Here is a 10,402-nt window from a genome sequence, read left to right on the forward strand (position 1 = left end):
AAAATGGTTTTGAAAAAATCGATCAAAAAGGTCATAAAGATCGATGGCTAACCCGAGTTTATGCTAAATTTTAATTTGCCTGCGCGTAAATACGGCCCTTTATTTTTTTTCTTGAGAAGTGAGCATAGCAATATTTGAATCTTGAAAAAATCCCCAAAAATCAACAAATGAATTTCAGCACCTGAAAATTTTGCTGGTGGTGTATTTTAGAGTCATCTTTAAATTTCCTTTTATTTGGTTCAATATGTGTGGTATAAAGGGGTGTAAAATTCGAATTCATTCACTATAAAACTATATTTCGGACTTTGCACAACACAATTGTACCAAGTCGAACACTTTGTCCGGACCCTCCGGGCATGGTACAAACCAAGTCCGATGAAAAAGTAATATTCACGCTTGGTCCGGACACTTCGGAGATGGTACAAAATTGGCTGTACCAACCCCGAATTGTACAATTTCGGACTTGGTACACAACATATATATTTATTTATATATAGCCGCATACAGGTAAACTCATAACGTTTTGTATAAAATACAAACTCACGTCCCACCTATAACTTCGTTGCTGTGCATGCGCTCGACGCGTCACCCCATAGGCCTGATAGTACTCGATGTTAGGCCGCGTTATATTCGTTAACTTGATTTTTGGGTGACCTGTGGAGAGGTATCTCATTGCCGAAACATCAATTTTTTAGAAAAGCTTTTTTTTTAAAAGTCCCATACATCTCTGTTTTTCGCAAATAGCTTTTTAACAAAGCATCCTACAAAAAAATAACCAGCTCTGAGCAGAAAGGAAATTTTATGCTCTACAATTTCCTTCATTGCATTTTTTTCATAGGATGCATACTTTCCTCGTAAAATCAATGTTAATGTTGAAAAACACGAAAATTCGGACCTGTATAATCAGCTCTAAATTGAAATTGAGCAGTCAAAAATTCATTTTAGTCGATTTTTGACCACGCGACGTGAAAGAGGAGACCTTCAACCACCAGAATCACCAAACAGAACTTAAAAAATGATTATTGGCATTCTTGGCAATAAACACCTTTTCCTTATGTCCTAGTACATAATAATTAGGCTATGCACTCATTTGAAAATTGAGTCAAAAGAGAAAGTGTATAAACAGCAATCTCACGTCCCTGCTCAAACTTTGCCAGTAGACTCCCCACACCTTCTAGATTCATATGGCACCTCATCGAAAAGTCACGTCCTAAAAAGGTTACGAGTTTGCCAAAACGTTATGAGTTTGCTGGTTAATCTATAAAAAAGTTACGAGTTTACCCCCTAGAATATTTATATATTTATTTATATATCAATTTATGTATAAATTTGTGTCACGCTGAACTCAAAAGCTCCGAACTTTAAGTCGAAACTGATGATGGCAAAATATTGCTTTGATACTGAACTAGAGAAATTTTTAATTTGGTCGAAATCGGTTCAGCCGTTTACGAGATATGAACGTTTGAGTGTGTTTCAACGTTATGGATAAGCAGAAATTTGTGTAAACCCTTATATCTCGCAAACGACTCACCTCCAACAAACAGATGGGGTGGTTAGGGTGTGTAAGTTGCAGATTGGTACGCCGAAGGTCGGGTGTTCGAATCCCGCGCGAGTCAAGAGGAGAAAATTTTTTGTTGATTTTTTTGTTAATTTTTTTGTTAATTTTATCCGTCCAAAATTTTTTTGCCATAAAAAATCAAAATTTTTCAAAAATTTCTAGTGTAATTTTTGTTTTAACAAAAACCATTAAGTTTTTGGTAAATAGCCAGTAAATTTTGATAATTTTTTTTTTTTTTGTTAATTAATAGTAATTTTTAGTAAATAAAATGATTAGTTATTTTTGGTGAATTACTTGTAATTAAAGTTGGTCGAAAATTTTGGTAAATTGCTTGGGTAATTTTTGGTAAATTGGTAAAAACCTTTGACAGTAAATTACTGGGGTAATTAAAATTCGGTAAAAAATTGGTAAATTAGTGAGGAAATGTCTCGTAAATTACTGAGGTGAATGTTGGTAAATTGCTGGGGTAATTTTTGGTAAAATGGAAAATTGGTAAATTAGTGGGTAATGTCTGGTAAATTACTGAGGTAAATGTTAGTAAATTGCTGGGGTAATTTTTGGTAAATTCGTAAATTTTGGTAAAGTCGTAAATTTTGGTAAATTAATAAATTTGGGTAAATTCGTAAATTTTGGTAAATTCGTAAATTTTGGTAAATCGGTAAATTTTGGTAAATCGGTAAATTTTGGTAAATCGGTAAATTTTGGTAAATTGGTAAATTTTAGTAAATTGGTAAATTTTAGTAAATTGGTAAATTTTGGTAAATTGGTAACTTTTGGTAAAATGGTAAATTTTGGTAAATTGATAAATTTTGATAAATTCGTAAATTTTAGTGAATTGGTAAATTTTGGTAAATCGGTAAATTTTGGTAAATCGGTAAATTTTGGTAAATTGGTAAATTTTGGTAAATTGATAAATTTTGGTAAATTGGTAAATTTTGGTAAATTGGTGAATTTTGGTAAATTGGTAAATGTTGGTAAATTGGTAAATTTCAGTAAATAGCTAAATTTCAATTCTGGATAAAAATTAAGCCATTAAAAACCTCTAATTTTGGTAAATCGGTAAATTTAAGTAAATTGGTAAATTTTGGTAAATAGGTAAATTTTGGTAAATAGGTAAATTTTGGTAAATTGGTAAATTTTGGTAAATCAGTAAATTTTGGTAAATCGGTAAATTTTGGTAAATTGGTAAATTGGTAAATTTCGGGAAATAGGTAAATTTCGGTAAATTGGTAAATTTTGGTAAATTGGTAAATTTTGGTAAATTGGTAAATTTTGGTAAATTGGTAAATTTTGGTAATAATTTTGTTTTTTGTCAACAATTTTCCTGATATATTATTCCACTTGTAATATGACGGTTACGTCTTCATGAGTACGCTAATTTTTATTTGAAAATCAATTTCATAAAAGTGTAATATGATGGCTACTTATGATTGACTATTTTATTTTATCGATGTTTTCGACTTTTCGTATTCATTAAATCGGTAAATTTGGGTACTTCCGCGCATTTTGAAAAATTGGTAAATTTTTAAGTAATGTCTGGTAAATTACTGAGATAAATGTTGGTAAATTACTGGTGTATATTTAGAGCAAAGTCGGTTGATCTTGCGAACTGCGCAAGATGTTTTTTGCTGTTTGCTTTCTATATAATATGTACATTACCCATCTGCATGCATGATAGATAAGGTCGTACCTACAATAATTGAAAGTAGTGCTAAAATTATGAGTGTTTGCTATCATCAGACTTCAAATTAAGGGTGAAGGGATTTTTTTCATATTTATGTTTAAAAGTTTGGATTTTAGATAGGTACATCGTAGTGAAGATCTTGAAATATGTACACATGATCATGATCATCTTGTACTTTCTTTAAGATGAGTTCAAAATAAATCAGAAATGATACAAAAATATGAAAAAAGTATAGATATACCTAGTTATGATAGCCAAAATTGCCAAAAAAATTGTAATAAAAGTACCTACCTATCAATATTTTAAAATTGTGTCTTAAGAAAAATGATATTTCATTTTTCAACCTTGTGATTTCGAGTCTATTTTTATTTACTCATATATATCATTCGCGTGATTTAATCTAGGCTTGAGCAGGCATCTGTACTTACAAATGAATTTGTGAATATGTTTTACATCTCCTTGTGGATAAGCACGTGTAGCAAAATGTGATAGGTATTTGGTAGGTTTAATGATGAGAATATCTCGCAGGGGTTATACTTATACAGCGTCGAAGTTGAAAATCATAGCACTCGAGTACGATATAATACATTCTAAATGCTGATAAATTAGAAATCCATGTAATCAAAATCGATGTTGTCTCCATTAAAGAAGTTGTAAGTATAGTAGGAGGTCATAAAGGCGTAAGCTGCAGGTGGCATTTTTCAAACTATGTATAGTACAGTAAAAGCTTTCGAAACTACCGAAAGACATTTATTATAGTTGAGTTACTTTGCCAGCTATTATTACAACAGTTTGAACGCTTTAGCATTAATGAGCTTAGAAAACGCGAAAATACCGCAAAAATGTAATAACGCGAAAAAGTTATTACCTTTATCGGTTCCGAAGAGTGAACCGTGGTTGGATTATTTTTTCAAGTACCTACTTCTACCACCCAAGTCATCTTGATTCTGTTGCTACTCGTACATGAGATAAAGTACAATGGTCAAGTCACCAGAGCCTATAGCTTGGTTAATACGTCACTTGTGTGCATTTTGAATTTCAAGCCATTCTAGAACCTCCAGCACATTTCTGGAAAAATATACTTACTGCTGAATTTGCTGAAATCGACCTTGGAAAAATGTTACGGAAAACAGGCCTCCATTTCCTCGACATGTACAGTTTACGCTCTTACAAATTGGAGTGCATTTTGGGTAATTTCTTCGGAATTCTTTTGGTGAACAAGAATTCCCGAGAATGTGCTGGAGACTTCAGAACCATTTAACACTGGCACCAAAGCAGAACGGTTTTAAAAATGTAAAATTTTTCTTCCCATCAACTAGAAAAATAAGGGCTACCCTAGCTGGTAAAAAATCTTCAAAAATGCGAAAAACTAATTTTTGCGATTTTTTCCGCTCAAAGCGGTCAGTTTTAGTTGAAATTCATTTTCTCGCAATAGGTCATGAGTCATAACATAATAGACCAATAACTACACCACCCGCATTAGTCAATTTTTTCCATGCGAATCGTGTTGTTTTGAGAATCTCTGATCGCTCTTTCGGATTACTTACCGAACCAAAATTAAATGTAAACTCAAAATAGGAGCATCGTATATTTTAATTTCAGAAAAATTGAAAAATTTCGATTTCTTCAACTCATTTTTCTCAAAGTATACCTGAAGTTTTATTAATTTGAAAAAATGCACTCATCGCGGCTCGAAAAATCGAAAGTTTTAAATTTCTCTGAAATTGCATCTAGATACATATCTACACTCGTAGGTACAAAGTATCGAGAAATCAACAAATCAAAGACTTGATGCATAGAAAACATGCTTATAATTATTGCAGCGTATTTATCTATCAAATGTATGCTCTTGCACATTCTACAATGATTACGTTGTTCATTTTTTCCACTTTTATTAGATAATACCTCGTTAATGATCGAAGCGAAAGTATATTTTTCCGTAAGTTCATTGATAGAATACCTACATTCATTTAAACCATAAATCGATAAGATCATCATATTTTTCGATGACATTTCCATAGCTATGAGAAATACAAATATGAAAAGGTATTGAGCACAATATTGTTCAATTGCTTAATGCGAGTTAGGTGGATATGTATCTTGTGTAATTACCTGGATCGAACTAAAGGCAAATTATTGAAAGTTCAAAAAAGTGAAAAAATGTAGGTATGTTTGTTTTATAATTTATGTTCGTTGGGCTCAGTTTTACAACTAATGGTAGGTATACATTTTTTGAAGCATCCTCTATAAAATAAAAACCTTTCTATTTTCCTAAAAAAATCAATCAAAAATTATTCAGTTTTTTCAACTTGAAAACCAAAATCAATTTTACAACTTTAAAAAGAAGCGAACTGTATCCTCTCTCTCCACCCGTAATTACGTCTCGTAACAAGTGAAGGAATGGAATCTGACAATAAAATGACTCCCATTTTAAAAAAAAAATGAAAACCGCGCAAATAATTTAAGGTATTTGATACATAGCTCCATGAAGTTATCTAGGTACCTACAGCAAATAATACTTTAGCATAATAAGATGAACTCTGTGCGGGTGGTCGGAACCTGTTTTCGTTTCTCAAGCAAGTTATTGACTTATAATGTGTATAAATTTATTATTGGATGTGACCAACGATGCCGAAGGTATAGCACCTTTTATGAGAGAGTTTTATTTATAAACTTCCAGTATTTATTTTAAAATAAAAAACGTCCATTGATATAATAAATGAATACTTATCATTCCAGGGAACTGGTTTTATACCTATACAATTTTGGGGGTTAACGTAAATTTACAATCCTAGGTTTTATGTTTTCGGTATGTATGTACATAATATGTAGGTATATTAAATCATACCCAGCGCGTATATTGATCCAATATAGAGCAAGGTCAGTAACACCGCCGGCCAAAAGACGGAATAAAGTAAAAAAAAAAAGTAGCGATTATTCTTACTAAAAAATGTCACAAAAAGATGAATTAGTGTTTTAGCGAGTACAAGTACACATTACATAAATATTCATACGTTTTTGTAAAAACACCTGATACCTACCCGACCACCTATTAGCCGAGATAAAATGAGGTACCTAGTACCTACCTAATTAATATTGTAGCATTTTATATATCTTCACATAAAACGGCACCCAGTCAAGTAGCCACCTACGTAGAAATTATTTCATCGTTTGGGGATTATTTGGTTTGAATTTTAAGAATTGAATGAGGTATTAGGTGAAATTTAAACGTCTTCTTCATCTGCTGGGATTTATTTTGCAATTTTTATGAAATTTTAATCATCGAATCCTTGCGAGTGATTATGTCGACGGAACCTTTTGTGGTATTTAGAAATAAGATACCAAATCAAGTATCTATTTACTTCAATACTCCTACGCTGCTTGTATGTACGATGTACCTATATTGAAACATTTTCGTACATAGGTAGGTAGAGGTACGCGAAGGAATATCGTCTTGTGAAAAATTAATATCTGTGAATTTTCAATTTCACTCTTTAAAAAATACTACATACTGTGCGACGTCACAAAAGGTTGATTCGGATCTACCTCGCTAGGTATTGTGTTAAAAGATTAAAATGTTCATCTTCATTCATACCTAAAGCATAAACGAGTGGGAAGTTACATTTGTGAAGTCGTTCTCACGATCCAGACTATTATACTCGAAAAGGATTTATTTTTTTTCTCAAACGAAATGTTTTAATGTGTACCCAACCTTTGAGAAGAAAAAAACATAGTGAAACGGTTTGATTTTTACCACCCTCGCGCTTCTCCTCCCTTGACAAGTAATTTGTGAGAATTTATGAAGCAGAAAAATAACAAGGCGTACATATTGAATAGATCAAACGTGAAATTATTCGCTATTAATTCATCGCGCCAGGCTTTCGCGGTATAAAATTGAAGGCATTTTTTCCCAGCAAAGGTTTTTTCGTAACAGTTGACATAATCATTTCTATCGTCTTGCTCGATGAAAATGAATAAATACTTATTTTCGTTTTTGCGGAAAATATGTGTAACATTATCATACAGCTCAAAAGCCCCACAGTTTTCATTGAAAAGTCGTTTGAAAATTCATTAGCTCTCCAATTGAATTGTTTACGTAAGGTTACATGCAAAACATTTAGATTTGGGGCTGAGAAGGCTGCAAAAAAGTTGAATTTGCTGAATCAGTTACGTCTGAATAAAAAGGGCCGTTAGTGAAAGGGGGCCGGGTGGGATTTTGAAAATACTTTTGATCTTAAAAGTGAATTTTTTGAAAGGTAAGTATAGAAATCTTAGAATCGCTGAGCTCAAAAAATTTCAAAAAGGTTTCACAAAAGTGCTGCGCTTTGATTCGCAGATTTTGTTGGACACCTACCTACCCTATATTATTGTTTATTATTGAGGGTATTTGATTCCACTTCAAGTTTGCAATATGTCGTTGGTGAGCTACAAATCTACAATATTTAAAAAAAATTATAAGTACCCTACATATTATGTATTTGAAATTTTTTTATCTTGATCGTAATTTTGCTTCCTTTTTGCAAACTGGATGTCGGATGTCCCAAAAAATTACGAAGCAAAAAAAATTCACGTGGCACTGTTTACAGGGCAACTTAAAGTATCCCCTTTCCAATTAAATTTCTCAGTAAGTGCTCCTTCGTGACTGATTTTTTTTTGGATACCCTTCAAACCCTTGCACCCTTAATACGTTTATAATACCTAAGTGTAAAAATCTTACACCCAAAGAAAGGGTCTTTCACGAGATGTAAAAGGAGAAAAATAAGCTTTATAAGTAAATGATTTTACTCGAAGAAATAGAAAATACTTCAGACCCAAATACGTAGGTATGGTTTTGTAAAATGTAAAAGTATTACGAGTAAAATCCAAATCCACTTTAAATCCAATGCAAACAAAATTTGAAAATCGATTAATCGAGGTTGGCGTAATTTGTCTATTGCAGTTTGCAGGATCATTGTTATATTTTGTCGGTACATGCGGATAGGTTTCTTCGTGAAACCAGTTTATTGACGGTTACGAGACGGGTATAATTTGAAATTCATATCAACTGTCAATCAATAAATAACATAACCGTTAAACGTACCTGATATCTAAGTCGAAGAATCGGTAATTAATCGGTGTAGTTGAACGGTTACGAAACTTGATTCAAGGCGATATAGGTACTGTAAGGTATGTCTACTTCATGACTCGCACCTCCACCAAATCACATCGACAGTATTGCGTATTTACCCGCGAAAAGAGAAGATAGTGTACGAATACCTAGGCGAACTATCCCTTCTTAGGGTGAATTTTAGATTAGGCACCACTTACACTTTTGACTTTGAAAACAAACGACAAATTTTCGCGACTATTGGTCATGCATAGAGGACCACTATTCGCGTACGCGGAGGAAAAAATTGCTTAGATATCACATTTTTAAGATCTCAACGCGGCATGAACTTTATTAAGTACGATGTTCTGCTGTATACTCGTAATAGTAATCGTAATGTGATGATATAGCGCGCGCGAGTACTTTTCTATACCTACTACATAGGTACTTTACTGTCGGCGTGTATAACGGACGCATAATGCGAGACAAAGCTTCTTTGATTCTCCTCGCTCACCTCTTGATTCATTTCTTCACCTACAATGCCATTCTAAACGGGTATCCACTCTTGGTGAATCACTAACACGCTGGAGGTTGGAGAATAACTGCGATTCCAGAACCAGAGCTATTCGTAGGTCTATACCTATGTGTAAATAACGTGAGGTTTCATATGTGTAGGATTGTTGATCTGGAGATACCTATTACCTACAGCACTTTAAAAATTTAGTTCTGACTCTGTCCAATTCTGTGTTTTTGGTCTTGGATGAAACATCCATTCTGCGAAGTACATACATACATACGAAGTCCTGATTTTTTTTCTTTCTATTACGATACAATATGTTAACGTAGGAGCAACTTAATTCAACGTTTTAGTTTTCAATTTCAATTTCAACTTCTCATGTTGAGGAAATTTTGTGTGCCTTGGATTTCGAAATAAGTAGAAATGTTGATGTTTGGCAAAAATAAATCATTCTCAAAATTATAATCTAATATTGAACAAATGCTGCATTTTTTTGAAAATAATTTTCATTTTTTAATACTTGAAGAAAAAATTAAAAAATACGCCAAATACGGTAGGTAGTTAGGTATCTGCAATTCTGATAATTTCTTTGAACGAGATAAAACACTTCGGAAGGATTTTATACCGGCGATTTTGATGAATAAATGTATTCATCGAGTAGGTATACCTAGTGCCATCTTCATGAAAGTTTGTTCAATGATTATTTTTTTCGTAAAAGACGAATGAACTTCAAAGTATAACATTTTTTAGTTAAAGTAGCTCTACAAAGACCGTTTTCAATTCAAAATTCCTAATTTTTTTCTTCAATTTCTTCAATTTTCTTGCTCATAAACATGCATTTTACATAATACACCTATTTTTGATCACTCCTTCAATCTCGTTGCCTCTCTTACTACTAGATAGGTACAATAAATGTCAATGAATGAGATCATCTTCGTTCATTCTAATTTGAGTACCAATTTTATTCCTATTTTTTTTTAATATAGGTAGGTACTATTTTTCTATTTTTCTTCCCGTTTCGAAAAAAACAACACTCAATGCTTCCATTTTTTCAAGTTTTACTACAGTTTTTCTCTTATATAGGTACTACGTAATTTAACCAGACGTGTTACCATTTCATCTGATTTTATTTTATTATTTTTTTGTGTGTAGGTATAATAGTTGTTGACAAACCATAAAACGAGACATTGGATCTTGAGTACTGAGAAGATTGACCCCCGAGTAAAAATGGTGTTTTTTAGAATTCAAAATTTTATCGAGGAGTCGTAAAAACCGATTATTGAAGAATTTTTCATTGCTGTATCGTTTGACAAACGAAAAGAACTGAGCAGTTGCGTTTCCAAGTGCATAAGTAAGTACCTACGTATTATTTTATATACCTACTTACATCCAATTCCCAAGTACACACCTATATTATTAATCAAGACGTGAAAAAAAAAATAAAACAAGAGCGTCAGTACCTACTATTTTTACATAAAATGGCAAAAAATTATTATAAAAGTCAAGTGTAAATGTAATGTCTACAAAAACGTATGCAAATTAAAATTTTTTCTGAAA

The 10,402-nt window shown here is 32.4% G+C and overlaps 1 long non-coding RNA gene across 1 annotated transcript in view; it reads left to right on the plus strand.

Moving 5' to 3' along the window:
* The window catches only part of LOC135842257 (uncharacterized), a 41,332-nt gene extending 31,136 nt beyond the window's left edge, over positions 1-10,196 (plus strand). Inside the window, exon 2 of the long non-coding RNA XR_010558099.1 lies at positions 9,998-10,196. This is a non-coding gene — a long non-coding RNA (uncharacterized LOC135842257). The remainder of the gene's footprint in view (positions 1-9,997) is intronic.
* The last annotated feature ends 206 nt before the right edge of the window (positions 10,197-10,402 follow it).

Source organism: Planococcus citri, chromosome 1 (assembly GCF_950023065.1).
Source record: "Planococcus citri chromosome 1, ihPlaCitr1.1, whole genome shotgun sequence".
Lineage (NCBI taxonomy): Eukaryota > Metazoa > Arthropoda > Insecta > Hemiptera > Pseudococcidae > Planococcus > Planococcus citri.